Here is a 22,458-nt window from a genome sequence, read left to right on the forward strand (position 1 = left end):
TGCAACAGGAGAGGCCACAACAGTGAGAGGCCCACGTACCGCAAAAATAAAATCAAATAAGTTGTTGCTAGGGCTTCCCTGGTGGCGCAGTAGTTGAGAGTCCGCCTGCCAATGCAGGGGACACGGGTTTGTGCCCCAGTCCGGGAAGATCCCACATGCCACGTAGCAGCTGGGCCTGTGAGCCATGGCCGCTGAGCCTGTGCGTCTGGAGCCTGTGCTCCGCAACGGGAGAGGCCACAACAGTGAGAGGCCCGCGTACCGCAAAAAAAAAAAAAAAATGTTGCTAGACGTAGAGTGACATTTTATAATGATTAAAGAGTCAATCCATGAGGAAGACATAACAATTATAAGCAAATGTGCACCTAATAGAACATAAAAACATATGAAGCAAAACTGAAAATGAAGGGAGAAAGAGATAAGTCAATAATAATAGTTTGGGACTTCCCTGGTGGTCCAGGGGTTAAAAATCCACCTCCCAATGCAGGGGACGTGGGTTTGATCCCTGGTGGGGGAAATAAGATCCCAAATGCTGCGGGGCAACTAAACCAGTGCACCACAACTACTGACCACACGGGCCACAACTAGAGAGCCCGTGTGCTGCAACTACAGAGCACATGCGCTGCAATGAGGATCCCGCACACTACAGTGGAGGATCCCACATGCCACAACAAAGATCTGCAAACAACAACTAAGACCTGACGCAGCCAAAATTAAAAAATAAGTATTTTTTAAAAAGCAATAATAGTTTAAGATTTCAACACTACACTTTCAATAAAAGATAGAACAATGAGCTAGAAGATCAACAAGGAAATAGAAGATTTGGACAACACTATAAACCAACCATTTATAGAATATTCATACAACACTCCACAAAACAGGAACAGAATATACATTCTTTCCAAGTATACATGGGACATTCTCTAGGACAGACCATAGACCATAAAACAAACCTCAATGAATTTAAAGTGCAGAAGACAGAAATAATAAAAAGATTGTCTTAATGAAGAAGACAGGATAGAAATAATTAAAAGATTAAAAGGATAGACATGATACTAAAATATGCTTTCCAACACTAGAAATCAATAGCAATAAAAACTGGAAAATTCAGAAATGTATGGGAATTAAACAATATACTCCTAAATAATCAATGCATCAAAGAAGAAATCAAAAAGGAACTCTAAAAGTACTCCAAAATGAATAAAAATGAAGACACATACCAAAACTTAAGGGATGCAGCAAAAGCAGTGCTCACAAAGACATTTATAGCTGTAAATACTTATTTTGCAAAAAAAATAACATTTCAAACCAATAACCTAAACTTCTATTTTAAGATACTGGAAAAAGAAAAGTGAAATAAACCTAAAGCAAGAAGAAAAGAATAGCAGCTTAGAGTGGAAATTAATGAAATAGAGGATAGAAAAATAATAAAGAAAATCACTTAAACAGAAAGCTGATTCTCTAAAAAAAATTGACAAAACTTTAGCTTCATTAATCAAGACAAAAGAGGTGAGTCTCAAATTACTAGAATTAGAAATGAAATGAAAGAAGGGACACTCCTAATGATCTTACAGAAATAATAAGGACTGTAAAACAAATACTAAAAACAACTGTATGCTAACAAATTTGATAACCTAGCTAAAACAGGCAAAGTACTAGAAACATACAAACTACTAAAATGAACTCAAAAAGAAAAAGACAATCTGAATAGACCTATAACAAATGAAGATATTAAATTACAAATCAAAACACTACCCAAAATGATCATTTCAATAGATGCAGAAGAAGCTTTGAAAATATTCAATAACATTTTATGATAAAATTCTCAACAAATTAGGAATAGACAGAAAATACCTTAACATAATAAAGACCATACACAAAAAGCCCACAATTAACATCATACTGAACAGTGAAAACCAGACAGCTTTCCCTGAAACTAAAAGATCAGGAACAAGGCAAGATACCCATTCTTCTTACCTCTATACAACATTGTACTATGAGTCCTAGCCACAGCAATTACACACACACACACAGAGAGAGAGAGAGAGAGAGAGAGAGAGAGAAAGGGAGGGCATCCAAACTGGACAGCAAGAGGTAAAATTATTTCTGTTTGCAGATGAGACAATGTGATATGTAGAAAACCTTAGACTAAAAAATACACACACACACACGACCAAAAAGAAAAAAAATCTCCTAGAATAAATTAATTCAGAAAAGTTGGAGATTGGTTCAAGATGGTGGAGTAGAAGGATGAGCGCTCACTCCCTCTCGCGCGAGGACCGGAATCACAACTAACTGCTGAACAGCCATCGACAGGAAGCCACTGGAAGTCACCAAAAAAGATACCCCACATCCAAGGACAAAGGAGAAACCGCAATGAAATGGTAGGAGGGGCAAAAACACAATAAAATCAAATCCCATAATTGCTGAGTTGGTGACTCACAAACTGGAGAACACTTATACCACAGAAGTCCACCCACTGGAGTGAAGGTTCTGAGCCCCACGTCAGGCTTCCCAACCTGGGGGTCCGGCAATGGGAGGAGGAATTCCCAGAGAATCAGACTTTGAAGGCAAGCGGGATTTGATTGCAGGACTTTGACAGGACTGGGGAAAACAGAGACTCCACTCTTGGAGAGCACACACAAAGTAGTATGCACATCAGGACCCAAGGGAAGGAGCAGTGACCCCACAGGAGACTGAACCAGACCTACCTGCTAGAGTTGGAAGGTCTCCTGCAGGGACGAGGGGTGGCTGTGGCTCAACATGGGGACAAGGAAATTGGCAGCAGACGTTCTGGGAAGTACTCCTTGGCATGACCCCCTTCCCAGAGTCTGACATTAGCATCACCAAAGAGCAGGGTAGGCTCCAGTGCTGGGTTGCCTCAGGCCAAACAACCAACAGGGAGAGAACCCAGCCCCACCCATCAGCAGACAAGCGGATTAAAGTTTTTCTGAGCTCTGCCCAACACAGCAACAGCCAGCTCTACCCACCACCTGTTCCTCCCATCAGGAAGTTTACACAAGCCTCTTAGACAGCCTATTCCACCAGAGGGTAGACAGCAGAAGCAAGAAGAACTACAATCCTGCAGGCTGTGGAACGAAAACCACATTCACAGAAACACAGACAAAATGAAAAGGCAGAGGACTAGGTACCAGATGAAGGAACAAGATAAAACCCCAGAAAAACAATTAAATGAAGTGAAGATAGGCAACCTTCCAGAAAAAAAATTAAGAATAATGATAGTGAAGATGATCCAGGACCTCGGAAAAAGAATGGAGGTGAAGATCAAGAAGGTGCAAGAAATGTTTAATAAAGACCTAGAAGAATTAAAGAACAAACAGATATGAACAATACAATAACTGAAATGAAAAATACACTAGAAGGAATCAATAGCAGAATAACTGAGGCAGAAGAACCGATAAGTGACCTGGAAGACAGAATGGTGGAATTCACTACCATGGAACAGCATAAAGAAAAAAGAATGAAAAGAAATGAAGAAGCCTAAGAGACCTCTGGGACAACATTAAACGCACCAATATTCGCATTATTGGGGACCCAGAAGGAGAAGATAGAGGAAAAGGACCCAAGAAAATATTAGAAGAGATTATAGTCAAAAACTTTCCTAACATGGGAAAGAAAATAACCACCCAAGTCCAGGAAGCGCAGAGAGTCCCATACAGGATAACCCAAGGAGAAACATGCTGAGACACATAGTAATCAAACTGACAAAAATTAAACACAAAGAAAAAAATTAAAAGCAACAAAGGAAAAATGACAAATAATGTACAAGGGAACTCCCATAAGGTTAACAGCTGATTTCTCAGCAGAAACTCTACAAGCCAGAAGGGAGTGTCACTATATATTTAAAGTGATGAAAGGGAAGAAACTACAACCAAGATTATTCTACCCAGCAAGGATCACATTCCGATTCAACAGGGAAATCAAAAGCTTTACAGGCAAGCAAAAGCTAAGAGAATTCAACACCACCAAACCAGCTCTACAATAAATGCTACAGGAAATTCTCTAAGGGGGAAACAAGAGAAGAAAAGGACCTACAAAAACAAACCCAGTTTTCTGCTCGTGGACGCCGCCGAGTAAGCATCGTTGACGTCTCCCCCCACCCTCCACTGCCATTATGTCTAAGTCAGAGTCACCCAAAGAGCCCGAACAGCTGCGGAAGCTCTTCATCGGAGGTTTGAGCTTTGAAACAACCGATGAGAGTCTGAGGAGCCATTTTGAGCAGTGGGGAACGCTCACAGATTTTGTGGTAATGAGGGATCCAAACACCAAACGTTCCAGAGGCTTCGGGTTTGTCACATATGCCACTGTGGAGGAGGTGGATGCGGCCATGAAGGCAAGGCCACACAAGGTGGATGGAAGAGTTGTGGAACCAAAGAGGGCCGTCTCAAGAGAAGATTCTCAAAGACCTGGTGCCCACTTAACTGTGAAAAAGATTTTTGTTGGTGGCATTAAAGAAGATACTGAAGAACATCATCTAAGAGATTATTTTGAACAGTATGGGAAAATTGAAGTGATTGAAATCATGACTGACCGAGGCAGTGGCAAAAAGAGAGGCTTTGCTTTTGTAACCTTTGATGATCATGACTCTGTAGACAAGACTGTCATTCAGAAATACCACACTGAGAACGGCCACAACTGTGAAGTAAGGAAAGCCCTATCTAAGCAAGAGATGGCTAGTGCTTCATCCAGCCAAAGAGGTCGAAGTGGTTCTGGAAACTTTGGTGGTGGTCGTGGAGGTGGTTTTGGTGGGAATGACAACTTTGGTTGTGGAGGAAACTTCAGCGGTCGAGGTGGCTTTGGTGGCAGCCGCGGTGGTGGTGGATATGGTGGCAGTGGGGACGGCTATAATGGATTTGGTAATGATGGAAGCAATTTTGGAGGTGGTGGAAGCTACAACGATTTTGGCAGCTACAACAATCAGTCTTCAAATTTTGGACCCATGAAAGAAGGAAACTTTGGAGGCAGAAGTTCTGGCCCCTATGGTGGTGGAGGCCAATACTTTGCCAAACCCCGAAACCAAGGTGGCTATGGTGGTTCCAGCAGCAGCAGTAGCTATGGCAGTGGCAGAAGGTTTTGATTACTGCCAGGAAACAACGCTTAGCAGGAGAGGAGAGCCAGAGAAGTGACAGGGAAGCTACAGGTTACAACAGATTTGTGAGCTCAGCCAAGCACAGTGGTGGCAGGGCCTAGCTGCTACAAAGAAGACATGTTTTAGACAATACTCATGTGTATGGGCAAAAAAACTCGAGGACTGTATTTGTGACTAATTGTATAACAGGTTATTTTAGTTTCTGTTCTGTGGAAAGTGTAAAGCATTCCAACAAAGGGTTTTAATGTAGATTTTTTTTTTTTTGCACCCATGCTGTTGATTACTAAATGTAATAGTCTGATCGTGACGCTGAATAAATGTGTCTTTTTTTTAACAACAACAACAAAAAAAAAACCCAAAATAATTAAAAAAATGGTAATAGGAACATACATATCTATAATCACCTTAAATGTGAATGGATTAAATGCTCCAACTGAAAGACACAGACTGGCTGAATGGATACAAAAACAAGACCCGTATATATGCTGTCTACAAGAGACCCACTTCAGACCTAGGGACACATACAGACTGAAAGTGAGGGGATGGAAAAAGAGATTCCATGCAAATGGAAATCAAAAGAAAGCTGAAGTAGCAGTACTCATATCAGATAAAGTAGACTTTAAAATAAAGAATGTTACAAGAGACAAAGAAGGACACTACATAATGATAAAGGGATCAATCCAAGAAGATATAACAATTATAAATATATATGCACCCAACACAGGAGCACCTCAATACATAAGGCAATTGCTAACAGCTATAAAAGAGGAAATTGACAGTAACACAATAAGAGTGGGGGACTTTAACACCTCACTTACACCAATGGACAGATCATCCAAACAGAAAATTAATAAGGAAAAACAAGCTTTAAATGACACAGAAGACCAGATAGATTTAATTGATACTTATAGGACATTCCATCCAAAAACAGCAAATCAGAGTTTCTTCTCAAGTGCCCACAAATAATTCTCTAGGACAGATCACATCCTGGGTCACAAATCACGCCTCACTAAATTTAAGAAAATTGAAATCATATCAAGTATCTTTTCTGACCACAACACTATGAGATTAGAAATCAATTACAGGGAGAAAAACGTAAAAAACAAAAACACATGGAGGCTAAAAAATACATTACTATATAACCAAGACATCACTGAAGAAATCAAAATGGAAATCAAAAAATACCTGGAGACAAAAGATAATGAAAACACAATGATCCAAAACCTACCGGATGCAGCAAAAACAGTTCTAACAGGGAAGTTTATAGCAATACAATCCTAGCAAAAAAAACAAGAAAAATCTCAAATAAACAATCTAACCTTACACCTAAAGGAACTACAGAAATAAGAACAAACAAAACCCAAAGTTAGTAGAAGGAAAGAAAACATAAAGATCAGAGTAGAAGTAAATGAAATAGAAACAAAGAAAACAATAGCAAAGATCAATAAAACTAAAAGCTGGTTCTTTAAGAACATAAACAAAATAGATAAAACTATAGCCAGACTCAACAAGAAAAAGAGGGAGAGGACTCAAATCCATAAAATTAGAAATGAAAAAGGAGAAGTTACAACAGACACCACAGAAATATAAAGCATCATAAGAGACTACTACAGGCAACTCTATGCCAATAAAATGGACAACCTGGAAGAAATGGACAAATTCTTAGAAAGGTATAACCTTCCAAGACTGAACCAGAAAGAAACAGAAAATATGAACAGACCAATCACAAGTGCTGAAATTGAAACTGTGATTAAAAATCTTCCAACAAACAAAAGTCCAGGACCAGATGACTTCACAGGTGAATTCTATCATTTAGAGACGAGCTAACACCCATCCTTCTCATACTCTTCCAAAAAATTGCAGAGGAAGGAACACTCCCAAACTCATTTTATGAGGCCACCATCACCCTGATACCAAAACCAGTCAAGGATACTACAAAAAAAGAAAATTACAGACCAATATCACTGAAGAATATAGATGCAAAAGTCCTCAACAAAATACTAGCAGACAGACTCCAACAACACATTAAAAGGATCAAACACCATGATCAAGTGGGATTTATCCCAGGGATGAAAGGATTCTTCAACATATACAAATAAATCAATGTGATACACCATATTAACAAACTGATGAATAAAAACTATATGACCATCTCAACAACTGCAGAAAAAGCTTTTGACAGGGGATTTGAGAAGATGGCAGAAGAGTAAGATGCGGAGATCACCTTCCTCCCCATAGATACATCAGAAATACATCTACACATGGAACTGCTACTATAGAACACCCACTGAATGCTGGCAGAAGACCTCAGACCTCCCAAAATGCAGGAAACTCCCCACGTACGTGGGTAGGGCAAAAGAAAAAAGAAAAAACAGAGACAAAAGAATAGGGACGGGACCCACACCAATGGGAGGGAGCTGTGAAGGAGGAAAGGTTTCCACACACTAGAAGTCCCTTCGCGGGCAGAGACTGCGGGTGGCAGAGGGGGTAAGCTTCAGGGCCACGGAGGAGAGCGCAGCAACAGGGGTGCGGAGGGCAAAGCGGAGAGATTCCCGCACAGAGAATCGGTGCCGACCAGCACTCACCAGCCCGAGAGGCTTACCTGCTCACCCGCCGGGACGGGCGGGGGCTGGGAGCTGAGGATCGGGCTTCCGTCGGATGGAGGGAGAGAGCTGGGGTTGGCGGCGTGAACACAGCCTAAAGGGGTTAGTGCTCCACAGCTAGCCGGGAGGGAGTCCCGGAAAAGTCTGGAGCTGCCACAGAGACAAGAGACTTTTTCTTGCCTCCTTGTTTCCTGGTGCGCGAGGAGAGGGGATTAAGAGTGCCGCTTAAAGGATCTCCAGAGACGGGCGCAAGCCGCGGCTATCAGCACAGACCCCAGAGACGGGCATGAGACGCTAAGGCTGCTGTTGCTGCCACCAAGAAGCCTGTGTGCGAGCACAGGTTACTTTCCACACCTGTCCTCCCTGGAGCCTGTGCAGCCTGCCACTGCCAGGGTCCCGTGATCCACGGACAACTTCCCCGGGAGAATGCACAGTGCGCCCCAGGCTGGTACACCGTCACGCCACCCTCTGCCGCAGCAGGCTCACCCCGCATCCGAACCCCTCCCTCCCACTGGGCCTGAGTGAGACAGAGCCGCTAAATCAGCTGCTCCTTTAACCCTGTCCTGTCTGAGCAAAGAAGAGACGCCCTCAGGCGACCTACACACAAAGGCGGGGCCAAATCCAAAGCTGAACCCTGGGAGCCGTGAGAACAAAGAAGAGAAAGGGAAATTTCTCCCAGCAGCCTCAGAAGCTGCGGATTAAAGCTCCACAATCAACTTGATCTGTGGAAGAAGATCCTGCATCTGTGGAATACCTGAATAGACAAGGAATCATCCCAAATTGAGGAGGTGGACTTTGGGAGCAAGATGGATTATTTTTTCCCCTTTTCTTCTTTTTGTGAGTGTGTATGTGTATGCTTCTGTGTGAGATACTGTCTGTATGGCTTTGCATTCACCATTTGTCCTAGGGTTCTGTCCGTCCATTTTCTTTTTACTTTTTAAATTTTTTTCCTTAATAATTTTTATTTTAATAACTTTATTTTATCTTACTTTACTTTATTTTCTCCCTTCCTTCCTTCCTTCCTTCATTTCTTCCTCTCTTCCTTTCTTCCTTCCTTTCTTTCTATGTTTTCTCCCTTTTACTCTGAGCCATGTGGAGGACAGGCTCTTGGTGCTCCAGCCACGCATCAGGGCTGTACCACTGAGGTGGGAGAGCCAACTTCAGGACACTAGCCCACAAGGGACCTCCCAGCTCCACGTAATATCAAATGGCGAAACTCTCCTAGAGATCTCCATCTCAACACCAAGACCCAGGTTCACTCAACGACCAGCAAGCTACAGTGCTGGACACCCTATGCCAAACAACCAGCAAGATAGGAACACAGCCCCATCCATTGGCAGAGAGGCTGCCTAAAATCATAAGTCCACAGACACCCCAAAACACACCACCAGACATGGACCTGCCCACCATAAAGACAAGATCCAGCCTCATCCACCAGAACACAGGTACTAGTCCCCTCCACCAGGAAACCTACACAACCCACTGAACCAACCATAGCCACTGGGGACAGACACTAAAAACAACGGGAACTATGAACCTGCAGCCTGTGAAAAGGAGACCCCAAACAAAGTAAGATAAGCAAAATAAAAAGACAGAAACACACAGCAGATGAAGGTAAAAACCCACCAGACCTAACAAATGAAGAGGAAATAAGCAGTCTACCTGAAAAAGAATTCAGAATAATCATAGTAAAGATGATCCAAAATCTTGGAAATAGAATAGAGAAAATGCAAGAAACATATAACAAGGACTTAGAAGAACTAAAGAGGAAACAAGCAATGATAAACAACACAATAAATGAAATTAAACATACTCTAGAAGGAATCAATAGCAGAATAACTGAGGCAGAAGAATGGATAAGTGATCTGGAAGACAAAATAGTGGAAATAACTACTGCAGAGCAGAATAAAGAAAAGAGAATGAAAAGAACTGAGGACAGTCTCAGAGATCTGGGACAACATTAAACGCACCAACATTCGAATTATAGGGGTACCAGAAGAAGAAGAGAAGAAGAAAGGGACTGAGAAAATATTTGAAGAGATTATAGTTGAAAACTTCCCTAATATGGGAAAGGAAATAGTTAATCAAGTCCAGGAAGCACAGAGAGTCCCATACAGGATAAATCCAAGGAGAAACATGCCAAGACACATATTAATTAAACTATCAAAAATTAAGTACACAGAAAACATATTAAAAGCTGAAAGGGTAAAACAACAAATAATACACAAGGGAATCCCCATAAGGTTAACAACTGATCTTTCAGCAGAAACTCTGCAAGCCAGAAGAGAGTGGCAGGACATATTTAAAGTGATGAAGGGGAAAAACCTACAAACAAGATTACTCTACCCAGCAAGGATCTCATTCAGATTTGATGGAGAAATTAAAACCTTTACAGACAAGCAAAAGCTGAGAGAGTTCAGCACCACCAAACCAGCTTTACAACAAATGCTAAAGGAACTTCTCTATGCACGAAACACAAGAGAAGGAAAAAACCTACAATAACAAACCCAAAACAACTAAGAAAATGGGAATAGGAACATACATATCGATAATTACCTTAAAAGTAAATGGATTAAATGCTCCCACCAAAAGACATAGACTGGCTGAATGGATACAAAAACAAGACCCATATATATGCTGTCTACAAGAGGCCCACGTTAGACCTAGGGACACATACAGACTGAAAGTGAGGGGATGGAAAAAAGATATACCATGCAAATGGAAACCAGAAGAAAGCTGGAGTAGCAATTCTCATATCAGACAAAATAGACTTTAAACTAAAGACTATTAAAAGAGACAAAGAAGGATAATACATAATGATCAATGGATCGATCCAAAAAGAAGATATAACATTTGTAAATATTTATGCACCCAACATAGGAGCACCTCAATACATAAGGCAAATACTAACAGCCATAAAAAGGGAAATGGACAGTAACACAATCATAGTAGGGGACTTTAACACCCCACTTTCAATAATGGACAGATCATCCAAAATGAAAATAAATAAGGAAACTCAAGCTTTAAATGATACATTAAACAAGATGGACTTCATTGATATTTATAGGACATTCCATCCAAAAACAACAAAATACACATTTTTCTCAAGTGCTCATAGAACATTCTCCAGGACAGATCATATCTTGGGTCACAAATCTAGCCTTGGTAAATTTAAGAAAATTGAAATCGTATCAAGTATCTTTTCTGACCATGCTATGAGACTACATATCAATTACAGGAAAAGATCTGTAAAAAATACAAACACATGGAGGCTAAACAATACACTACTTAATAACGAAGTGATCACTGAAGAAATCAAAGAAGAAATAAAAAAATACCTAGAAGCAAATAACAATGGAGACACGACGACCCAAAAGCTATGGGATGCAGCAAAAGCAGTTCCAAGAGGTAAGTTTATAGCAGTACAATCCTACCTTAAGAAACAGGAAACATCTCAAATAAACAACCTAACCTTGCACTGAAAGCAATTAGAGAAAGAAGGAAAAAAAATCCCCAAAGTTAGGAGAAGGAAAGACACCATAAAGATCAGATCAGAAATAAATGAAAAAGAAATGAAGGAAACTATAGCAAAGATCAATAAAACTAAAAGCTGGTTCTTTGAGAAGATAAACAAAATTGATAAACCATTAGCCAGACTCATCAAGAAAAAGTGGGAGAGGACTCAAATCAATAGAATTAGAAATGAAAAAGGAGAAGTAACACCTGACACTGCAGAAATACAAAGGATCATGAGAGATTACTACAAGCAACTCTATGCTAATAAAATGTACAACCTGGAAGAAATGAACAAATTCTTAGAAATGCACAACCTGCAGAGACTGAACCAGGAATAAATGGAAAACATGAACAGACCAATCACAAGCACTGAAATTGAAACTGTGATTAAAAATTTTCCAACAGGGGCTTCCCTCGGGGCACAGTGGATGAGAATCCGCCTGCCGATGCAGGGGACACGGGTTCGTGCCCCGGTCCGGGAGGATCCCACATGCCACGGAGCAGCTGGGCCTGTGAGCCATGGCCGCTGAGCTTGTGCGTCCAGAGCCTGTGTTCCGCAACGGGAGAGGCCACAACAGTGAGAGGCCCGCGTACCGCAAAAAAAAAAAATCTTCCAGCAAACAAAAGCCCAGGACCAGATGGCTTCACAGGCGAATTCTATCAAACATTTAGAGAAGAGCTAACATCTATGCTTCTCAAACTCTTCCAGAATACAGCAGAAGGAGGAACACTCCCAAACTCATTCTACGAGGCCACCATCACCCTGACACCAAAACCAGACAAAGATGTCACAAAGAAAGAAAACTACAGGCCAATATCACTGATGAACATAGATGCAAAAATCCTCAACAAAACACTTGCAAACAGAATACAACAGCAGATTAAAAGGATCATACACCATGATCAAGTGGGGTTTATGCCAGGAATGCAACGATTCTTCAATATATGCAAATCAATGTGATAACACCATATTAACAAATTGAAGGAGAAAAACCATATGATCATCTCAATAGATGCAGAGAAAGCTTTCGACAAAATTCAACACCTATTTATGATAAAAAAAAAAACCCTGCAGAAAGTAGGAATAGAGGGAATTTTCCTCAACATAATAAAGGCCATATATTACAAACCCACAGCCAACATCGTCCTCAATGGTGAAAAACTGAAACCATTTCCACTAAGATCAGGAACAAGACAAGGCTGCCCACTCTCACCATACTCATTCAACATAGTTTTGGAAGTTTCAGCCACAGCAATCAGAGAAGAAAAAGAAATAAAAGGAATCCAAATCAGAAAAGAAGAAGTAAAGCTGTCACTGTTTGCAGATGACATGATACTATACATAGAGAATCCTAAAGATGCTACCAGAAAACTCCTAGGGCTAATCAATGATTTTGGTAAAGTAGCAGGATACAAAAATAATGCACAGAAATCTCTGGCATTCTTATACACTTAACAATGAAAAATCTGAAAGTGAAATTAAGAAAACACTCCCATTTACCACTGCAACAAAAAGAATAAAATACCTAAGAATAAACCTACCTAAGGAGACAAAAAACCTGTATGCAGAAAATTATAAGACACTGATGAAAGAAATAAAAGATGACACAAATAGATGGAGACATATACCCTGTTCTTGGATTGGAAGAATCAACATTGTGAAAATGACTCTACTGCCCAAAGCAATCTACAGATTCAATGCAATCCCTATCAAAGTACCACTGGTATTTTTCACAGAACTGGAACAAAAAATTACACAATTTGTATGGAAACACAAAAGACCCCGAAAAACCAAAGAAATCTTGAGAACAAAAAATGGAGCTGGATGAATCAGGCTCCTTGGCTTCAGACTATATTACAAAGCTACAGTAATCAAGACAGTATGGTACTGGCACAAAAACAGAAATATAGATCAATGGAACAGGATAGAAAGCCCAGAGATAAACCCACGCACATATGGTCACCTTATTTTTGATAAAGGAGGCAAGAATATACAGTGGAGAAAAGACAGCCTCTTCAATAAGTGGTGCTTGGAAAACTGGACAGGTACATGTAAAAGTATGAAATTAGAACACTCCATACACAAAAATAAACTCAAAATGGATTAAAGACCTAAATGTAAGGCCAGACACCATCAAACTCTTAGAGGAAAACATAGGCAGCACACTCTATGACATACATCACAGCAAGATCCTTTTTGACCCACTTCTTAGAGAAATGGAAATAAAAACAAAAATAAACAAATGGGACCTAATGTAACTAAAGAGGTTTTGCACAGCAAAGGAAACCATAAACAAGACCAAAAGACAACCCTCAGAATGGGAGAAAATATTTGCAAATGAAGCAACTGACAAAGGATTCATCTCCAAGATTTACAAGCAGCTCATGCAGCTCAATAACAAAAAACTAACAACCCAATCCAAAAATGGGTAGAAGACATAAATAGACATTTCTCCAAAGAAGATATACAGATTGCCAACAAACACATGAAAGGATGTTCAACATCATTAATCATTAGAGAATGCAAATCAAAACTACAGTGAGATATCATCTCACACCAGTCAGAATGGCCATCATCAAAATATCCAGAAACAATAAATACTGGAGAGGGTGTGGAGAAAAAGGAACACTCTTGCACTGTTGGTGGGAATGTAAATTGATACAGCCACTATGGAGAACAGTATGGAGGCGCCTTAAAATACTACAAATAGAACTACCATATGACCCAGCAGCCCCACTTCTGGGAAAATACCCTGAGAAAACCATAATTCAAAAAGAGTCATGTACCAAAATGTTCATTGCAGCCCTATTTACAATAGCCAGTACATGGAAACAACCTAAGTGTCCATCGACAAATGAATGGATAAAGAAGATGTGGCACATATATACCATGGAATATTACTCAGCCATAAAAAGAAACGAAATTGAGTTATTTGAAGTGAGGTGGATGGACCTAGAGTCTGTCATGCAGAGTGAAGTAAGTCAAAAAGAGGAAAAGAAATACCATATGCTAACATATATATATGGAATCTAAGAAAAAAAAAAAAGGTCATGAAGAACCTAGGGGTAAGATGGGAATAAAGACACAGAACTACTGGAGCATGGACTTGAGGATATGGGGAGGGGTAAAGGTAAGCTGTGACAAAGTGAGAGAGTGGCATGGACATATATACAATACCTAATGTAAACTAAATAGCTAATGGGAAGCAGCCCCATAGCACAGGGAGATCAGCTCGGTGCTTTGTGACCACCTAGCGGGGTGGGATAGGGAGGTTAGGAGGGAGGAAGCTGCAAGAGGGAAGAGATATGGGAACATATATATATGTATAACTGATTCACTTCATTATAAAGCAGAAACTAACACACCATTGTAAAGCAATTATACTCCAATGAAGATGTTAAAAAAAAAAGCTTTTGACATAATTCAACACCCATTTAGGATAAAAACTCTCCAGAGAGTGGGCATACAGGGATCCTACCTCAACATAATAAAGGCCATATACGAGAAACCCACAGCAAACATCATTCTCAATGGTGAAAAACTGAAAGCATTTCCTCTAACATCAGGAACAAGATAAGGACGTCCACTCTTGCCACTATTATTCAACATAGTTTGCAAGTCCTAGCCATGGCAATCAGAGAAGTAAAAGAAATAAAAGGAATACAAATTGGAAAAGAAGAAGTAAAGCTGTCACTGTTTGCAGATGACATGATACTATATATAGATAATTCTAAAGGTGCCACCAGAAAACTATTAGAGCTAATCAATGAATGTGGTAAAGTTACAAAATACAAGATTAATGCACAGAAATCTCTTGCATTCCTATACACTAACAATGAAAGATCAGAAAGAGAACTTAAGGAAACAATCCCATTCACCACTGCAACAAAAAGTATAAAATACCTAGGAATAAACCTACCTAAGGTGGTAAAAGGCCTGTACTCAGAAAACTATAAGACACTGATGAAAGAAATCAAAGATGACACAGATGATGAGATATACTATATTCTTGGATTGGAAAAATTGTGAAAATGACTATAGTACCCAAAGCAATCTACAGATTCCATGCAATCCCTATAAAATTACCAGTGGCATTTTTTTACAGAACTAGAACAAAAAATCTTAAAATTTGTATGGAGACACAGAAGACCCCGAATAGCCAAAGCAGTCTTGAGGGGGAAAAACGGAGATGGAGGAATCAGACTCCGTGACTTCAGACTATACAAAGCTACAGTAATCAAGACAGAATGGTTCTGGTACAAAAACAGATATACAGATCAACAGAACAGGATAGAAAGCCCAGAGATAAAGCCATGTACCTATGGTCAACTAATCTATGACAAAGGAGGCAAGGATATTCACTGGAGAAAAGAGAGTCTCTTCAATAAGTGGTGCTGGGAAAACTGGACAGCTTCATGTAAAAGAATGAAATTAGAACACTCCCTAACACCATACACAAAAATAAACTCAAAATGGATTAAAGACCTAGATGTAAGACCAGACACTATAAAACTCTTATAGGAAAACATAGGAAGAACACTCTTTGACATAAATCACAGCAAGATCTTTTTTGACCCACCTCCTAGAGTAATGGAAATAAAAACAAAAATAGACAAATGGGACCTAATGAAACTTAAAACCTTTTGCACAGCAAAGGAAACTATAAATAAGACAAAAAGTCAAACCTCAGAATGAGGGGAAATATTTTCAAACGAATTAATGGACAATGGATTAATCTCCAAAAAATACAAACAGCTCATGAAGCTCAATATTAAAAAAACAAAGAACCCAATCTAAAAATGGGCAGAAGACCTAAATAGACATCTCTCCAAAGAAGACCTACAGATGGCCAAGAGGCACATGAAAAGCTGCTCAACATCACGAATTATTAGAGAAATGCAAATCAAAACTACAATGAGGTATCACTTCACACCGGTTAGAATGAGCAACATCACTAAATCTACAAACAACAAATGCTGGAGAGGGTGTGGAGAAAAGGGAACCCTCTTGCACTGTTGGTGGGAATGTATATTGATACAGCCACTATTGAGAACAGTATGGTGGTTCCTTAAAAAACAAAAAATAGGGCTTCCCTGGTGGCGCAGTGGTTGAGAGTCCGCCTGCCGATGCAGGGGACACGGGTTTGAGCCCTGGTCTGGGAAGATCCCACATGCTGCAGAGCTACTAAGCCCGTGCGCCACAACTGCTGAGCCTGCACTCTAGAGCTCATGAGCCACAACTACTGAGCCCGTGTGCCACAACTACTGAAGCCCGCATGCCTAGAGCCCGTGCTCTGCAACAAGAGAAGCCACTGAAATGAGAAGCCTGCACACCACAATGAAGAGTAGCCCCCTCTCCCTGCAACTAGAGAAAGCCCGCAAGCAGCAACAAAGACCCAACACAGCCAAAAATAAATAAATAAATTTATTTAAAAAAAAAAAAGACACATGCACCCCAATGTTCACTGCATCACTATTGACCATAACCTGGTCATGGAAGCAACCTATGTGCCCAACGACAGACGAATGGATAAAGAAGTTGTGGTACATATATACAATGGAATATTACTCAGCCATAGAAAGGAACAAATCTGGGTCAGTTGTAGAGACGTGGATGGACCTAGAGACTGTCATACAGAGTGAAGTAAGTCAGAAAGGGAAAAACAAATATCGTATATTAATGCATATATGTGGAATCTAGAAAAATGGTACAGATGAACCAGTTTGCAAGGCAGAAATAGAGACACAGATGTAGAGAACAAACGTATGGACACCAAGGGGGGAAGTGAGGAGGGGTGGTGGTGGTGGGACGAATTGGGAGATTGGGATTGACATATATATACTAATAGGTATAAAACAGATAACTAATAAGTACCTGCTGTATAAAAAATAAATAAAGATGTTCAAAAAATGCATATTATATAAAACAATGACAAATGGAATGGTTCTGTTCAATAAACAAGGAATATGAGGAGATTAAAAAAAAAGAAAAGTTGTAGGATACAAAATAAATATTAAAAACTCAGTTGTATCTCTATACACTAACAGTGAACTACCCTAAAAATAAAATCCCATTTGCAATAGCATTAAAAAGAATAAAGTGCTTAGGAGTAAACTCAACTAATGAGGTGAAAGACTTGTATACTGGAAACTTCAAAACATTTATGAATGAAATTAAAGAAGACACGAATTAATGGAAGGACATCCATTCATAGATTCATCCATTCATAGTGTTCACAGATTGGAAGAATTAATACGATTAAGATGTCCCTACTACTCAATGTGATCTACCAATTCTGAGCAATCCTTATCAAAATCCCAATGGCATTTTTTCAGACTTAGAAAAAATACCCTAAAATTCGTATGGAACTACAAAGGACATAGAATAGCCAGAACAATCTTGAGGAAGAAGAACAAAGCTGGAGCTATCACATTTCCTGAATTTAAATATATTACAAAGCTACAGTAATTAAAACAGTGTGGTGCTGGCATGAAGACAAAACCGAACAAAATAGCCCAGAAATAAACCCACACACATACAGTCAACTCATCTTCAATAAAGGTGTCAAGGATATACAACGGGAAAAAGACAGTCTCTTAAATAAGTGGTGATGGGAAAACTGGATATCCACATGCAAAAGAATAAAGTTTGACCCTTATCTTTCACAATATATGAAAATTATCTCTAAATGGATTAAAAACCTAAACGTAAGACCTAAAACTATAATACTTAAAGAAAATATAGGAGAAAAGCTTCATGACACTGAATTTGGCAATTAGTCCTTGAATATGACACCAAAAACACAGGCAACAAAAGTAAAAATAGACAAATGAGACCACATCAAACTTTTAAACTTATGTAACCTATGAATGGGACAAAGTATTTCCAAACCACATATGCAATAAGGGGTTAATATCCAGCATATATAAAGAACTCCTACAATTCAATAACAAATAAACAAATAACCCAATTAAAATATGAACAAAGACTTGAATAGACATTTCTTCAAAGATGATATATAAAATGGCCAGCAAACATATTAAAAAGTGCTCAATATCACTAATTATTAGAAATGCAAAACAAAACCACAACTGAGAAATCATCTCACACCCATTAGTTGGCTACTATTAAAAAAGAAAGAAAGAAAATAACCAATGTTGCCCTATTGTCCAACAAACCACTTCTGGATATATAACCAAAAGAACTGAAAGCTGGATCTTGGAAGAGATATTCACATACCCATGGTCATAGCATCTTTATTCACAACAGCCAAAAGGTGGATACAGCTCATATGTCTATCAAAGGATGAACAGGTAAAATATGGAACAATTTTATCTGTTAATCAAGGCATGAACAGGTAAAATTGTATATATATACAATGAAATATTATTCAGCCTTAGAAAGGAAGGAAATCTTGTCACAGGCTACAACATGGAAGAAACTAGAGGACATTATGCTAAGTGAAATAAGCTAGTCACATCAAGACAAATAGTATATGATTCCACTTATATGAACTACCTAAAGTAATCAAATTTATAGAAACAGAAAGTAGAATAGTGGTTGCCAGGGGCTGGGGAAAGGGGAATGGAAGAGCTGTTGCTTAATGAGTACAAGCTTTAGCTTGCAAGATGAAAAAAGTATAGAGATCTATGGCATAATAATTTGAACATGCTTAACTCCACTAAAAGTGTACACTTAACAATGGTTGAGATGGTAAATTTTATGTAATGTGTTTTTACCACAACTAAAAACAAAAAACACTTATACTCTCAAAACTACAAAATACTGTTGAAAAGAACTAAAGATATAAATAAATGGAAAAACATCCCATGCTTATAGATCAAAAGACTTAATATTATAAGATGGCAATACTCCCCAAACTGATCTACAGATTCAACACAGAATTATATGGAGAAATTTACAAATCCACCAGAATAAGAGATTTTTATTTTTCTCTCCCAGTAATTGATGCATCAAGCAGATTTTTTTTAAAAAAGCTTTAATTTAAATATAGAAGTTTTGAACAACATAATTATCAAACTTGATTAAGTATATTCTATATGACAGTTAGAAAATATGCATTGTTTTCAAAAGCACATCACATTGATGACATTTTAGTACACAGATCATATCTCAAAAGATTTTGAAGTACTTGTATCAGAGGCATAACCCTCTGATCACAATACAAAAGTAAAGTTTAATAAAAATTAAAAATCTTAAGTAAATATTATCATTTGTAAGTTTAAGAACACATTTCTAAATAATTAATATGTGAAAGAATAAAGTGTACTTGGAAAACTCAATTACCTGTCAAATTGTGAGTTACCTATCAAACTGTGATGTGTAGCTAAATCTTATGTTTAGAGGAAATTTATAACCTTTAAGTGATTATACTCAGAAAGAAAAAAAATTGTAAGTGCAGTCAATCAATCAATGGTGTAAAGATTGAAAAAAGAATCAAAACTATTATTAACAGAAGTAGTGACTACGTAAGTAGAAAATCTAAGATTTAAGGACAAATTATTAAAACTATTATGTGAGTTCAGCAAGTTTACTGGATATAAGATTAATGTTTAATGGAATAAGTGCATACCTATCAATAATTACTTTAAATGTCAATGGACTAAATGCTCCAATCAAAAGACACAGGCTGGCTGACTGGATAAAAGAACAAGACCCTTCAACATGCTGCCTATAAGAGACTCACTTCAATGCAAAAGGCACACACATACTGAAAGTGAGGGGACAGAAAAAGATATGTCATGCAAGTGGAAATGACAATTCTCATATCAGGAAAAGAAGACTTTAAAACAAAACCTTTAACAGAAGACAAAGAAGGGCATTATATAATGATAAAGGGATCAATACAAAAAGAGGGCATTATACTTGTTAACAAATACACCCAAAACAGGAGCACCTAAACAGATAAAGCAAACACTAACAGACAAAGGAAGAAACCAACAATAACACAATAATAGTAGAGAACTTTAACACTGCACTGACATCAATGAACAGATCATCCAGACAGAGAACAAGTAAGGCAACAGAAGTCTCTAATGACACAATAAACCAGCTGGACTTAATTAATATCTATAGGACATTACATCTTAAAAAACCAGAATACACCTTCTTTTCAAGTGCATATAAAATGTTCTCCAGGATAGATCACATACTAGGTCATAAAACAAGCCTCAACAACGTTAAGAGGATAGAAATTATATCAAGCACTTTTTTCCCGACCACAAAGTATAAAACTAGAAGTCAACTACAGAAAGAAAAAGGGGGAAAGTACAAACACATGGAGTCTCAAAAACATGACCAGATTCTATTAAAAAACCAATGGGTCAATCATAAAATCAAGGAGGAAATCAGAAAATACCTCAAGACAAATGAAAATGAAAACACAACTTTATAAAATCCATAGGATGCAGCAAAAGCAGTTCTAAGAGGAAAGTTCATAAAGATACAGGCCCTCCTCAAGAAACAAGAAAAATGGCAAGTAAACAACCTACCACCCAAAAGAATTAGCAAAAGAACAAAGTCCAAGTCAGCAGAAGGAAGGAAATAATAAGGATCAAAAAGGAAATAAATAAAATAGAGATCAAAAAAATAGAAAAGATCAATGAAACCAAGAGGTGGTTTTCTGAAAACATAAAGAAAATTGACAAATTTTAGCTAGGCTCGCCAAGAAGAAATGAAAGAGGAGCCAAATAAATAAATAAACAAGAAATGAAAGAGGAGAAATAACAATTGATAGGACAGAGATACAAAAAAACCATAAGAGAATACTATGAACAGTTATATGCCAACAAATTGGACAACCTAGAAGAAATGAACAAATCTCCAGAAACATATAGCCTACCAAGACTTAGTCAAGAAGAAACAGAAAACTTGAATAGATCGATTGCTGAATATGATATAGAATCTGTAATTTTAAAAAAAAATCCTGCAAACAAAAGTCCAGAACCAGACAAACTCACTGGGGAATACCAAACATATGAAGAACTTACACCTGTTCTTTTCAAATTATTCCAAAAACCTAAAGAGGAAGGAACACTCCAAATTCATTCTATGAGGCCACCATTACCCTGATACCAAAAGCAGACCAAGATACTACCAAAAAAAGAGAAAACTGCAGGCCAACCTTTTTTTTTTTTTTAACATCTTTATTGGAGTATAACTGCTTTACAATGGTGTGTTAGTTTCTGCTTTATAACCAAGTGAATCAGTTATACATAAACATATATCCCCACATCTCTTCCCTCTTGCATCTCCCTCCCTCCCACTCTCCCTATCCCAACCCTCTAGGTGGTCACAAAGCACCGAGCTGATCTCCCTGTGCTATGCGGCTGCTTCCCACTAGCAATCTATTTTACATTTGGCCAACATTTTTAATGAATATATTTATATGAACATAAATCCTCAAAAAAATATTAGCAAGCTGAATCCAACAATACATAAAAAGGATCATACACTATGATTAAGTTGGATTTATCCCAGGGTCACAGGATGGTTCAACACACACACATGAATCAATGTGATACAACACATTAACAGAAGGAAAAACAAAAACCACATGATCATCTCAATAGACACTGAAAAAGCATTTGACAAAATTCAACATCCATTCATGATAAAAAAAAAAAAACTCTCATCAAAGTGGCTATAGAGGGAACATACCTCAACATAATAAAGGCCATTTATGACAAACTCACAGCCAACATTATACTCAGTGGTGAAAATCTGAAAGCCTTCCTGGTAAATTTAGGAAGATGAGGATACCAACCCTTGCTGCTTTTATTTAATATAGTATTGGAAGTCCTAGCCACAGCAATCAGACAAGAAAGAGAAATAAAAGGTATCCAAATTGGAAGGGAAGAGGTAAAAAAGTCACTATTTGCAGATGTCATGATACTCTATATAGAGAACCTTAAAAGTCTCCACCAAAAAACTATTAGAACTGATAAAAGAATTTGGCAAAGCTGCAGGATATAAGATTAATATACAGAAATCTGTTGTGTTTCTACACACTAATAATGAAATATCAGAAAGTTTAAAAACAATCCCATTTAAAATTGCATCCAAAAAAATACCTAAGAATAAACTTAACCAAGGAGGTGAAAGACCTATACTCTGAAAACTATAAAGCACTGATGAAGGAAATTGACAATGATACAAAGAAATGTAAAGATACTCCATGCTCTTGGATTGGAAGAATTAATATTATTAAA

At 38.3% G+C, this 22,458-nt stretch overlaps 1 pseudogene; it reads left to right on the top strand.

Moving 5' to 3' along the window:
- Positions 1-4,082: 4,082 nt before the first annotated feature.
- LOC132597418 (heterogeneous nuclear ribonucleoprotein A1-like) lies at positions 4,083-5,409 on the top strand (annotated as a pseudogene).
- Positions 5,410-22,458: the final 17,049 nt, after the last annotated feature.

The sequence above is a fragment of the Globicephala melas genome, chromosome 6 (assembly GCF_963455315.2).
Source record: "Globicephala melas chromosome 6, mGloMel1.2, whole genome shotgun sequence".
Lineage (NCBI taxonomy): Eukaryota > Metazoa > Chordata > Mammalia > Artiodactyla > Delphinidae > Globicephala > Globicephala melas.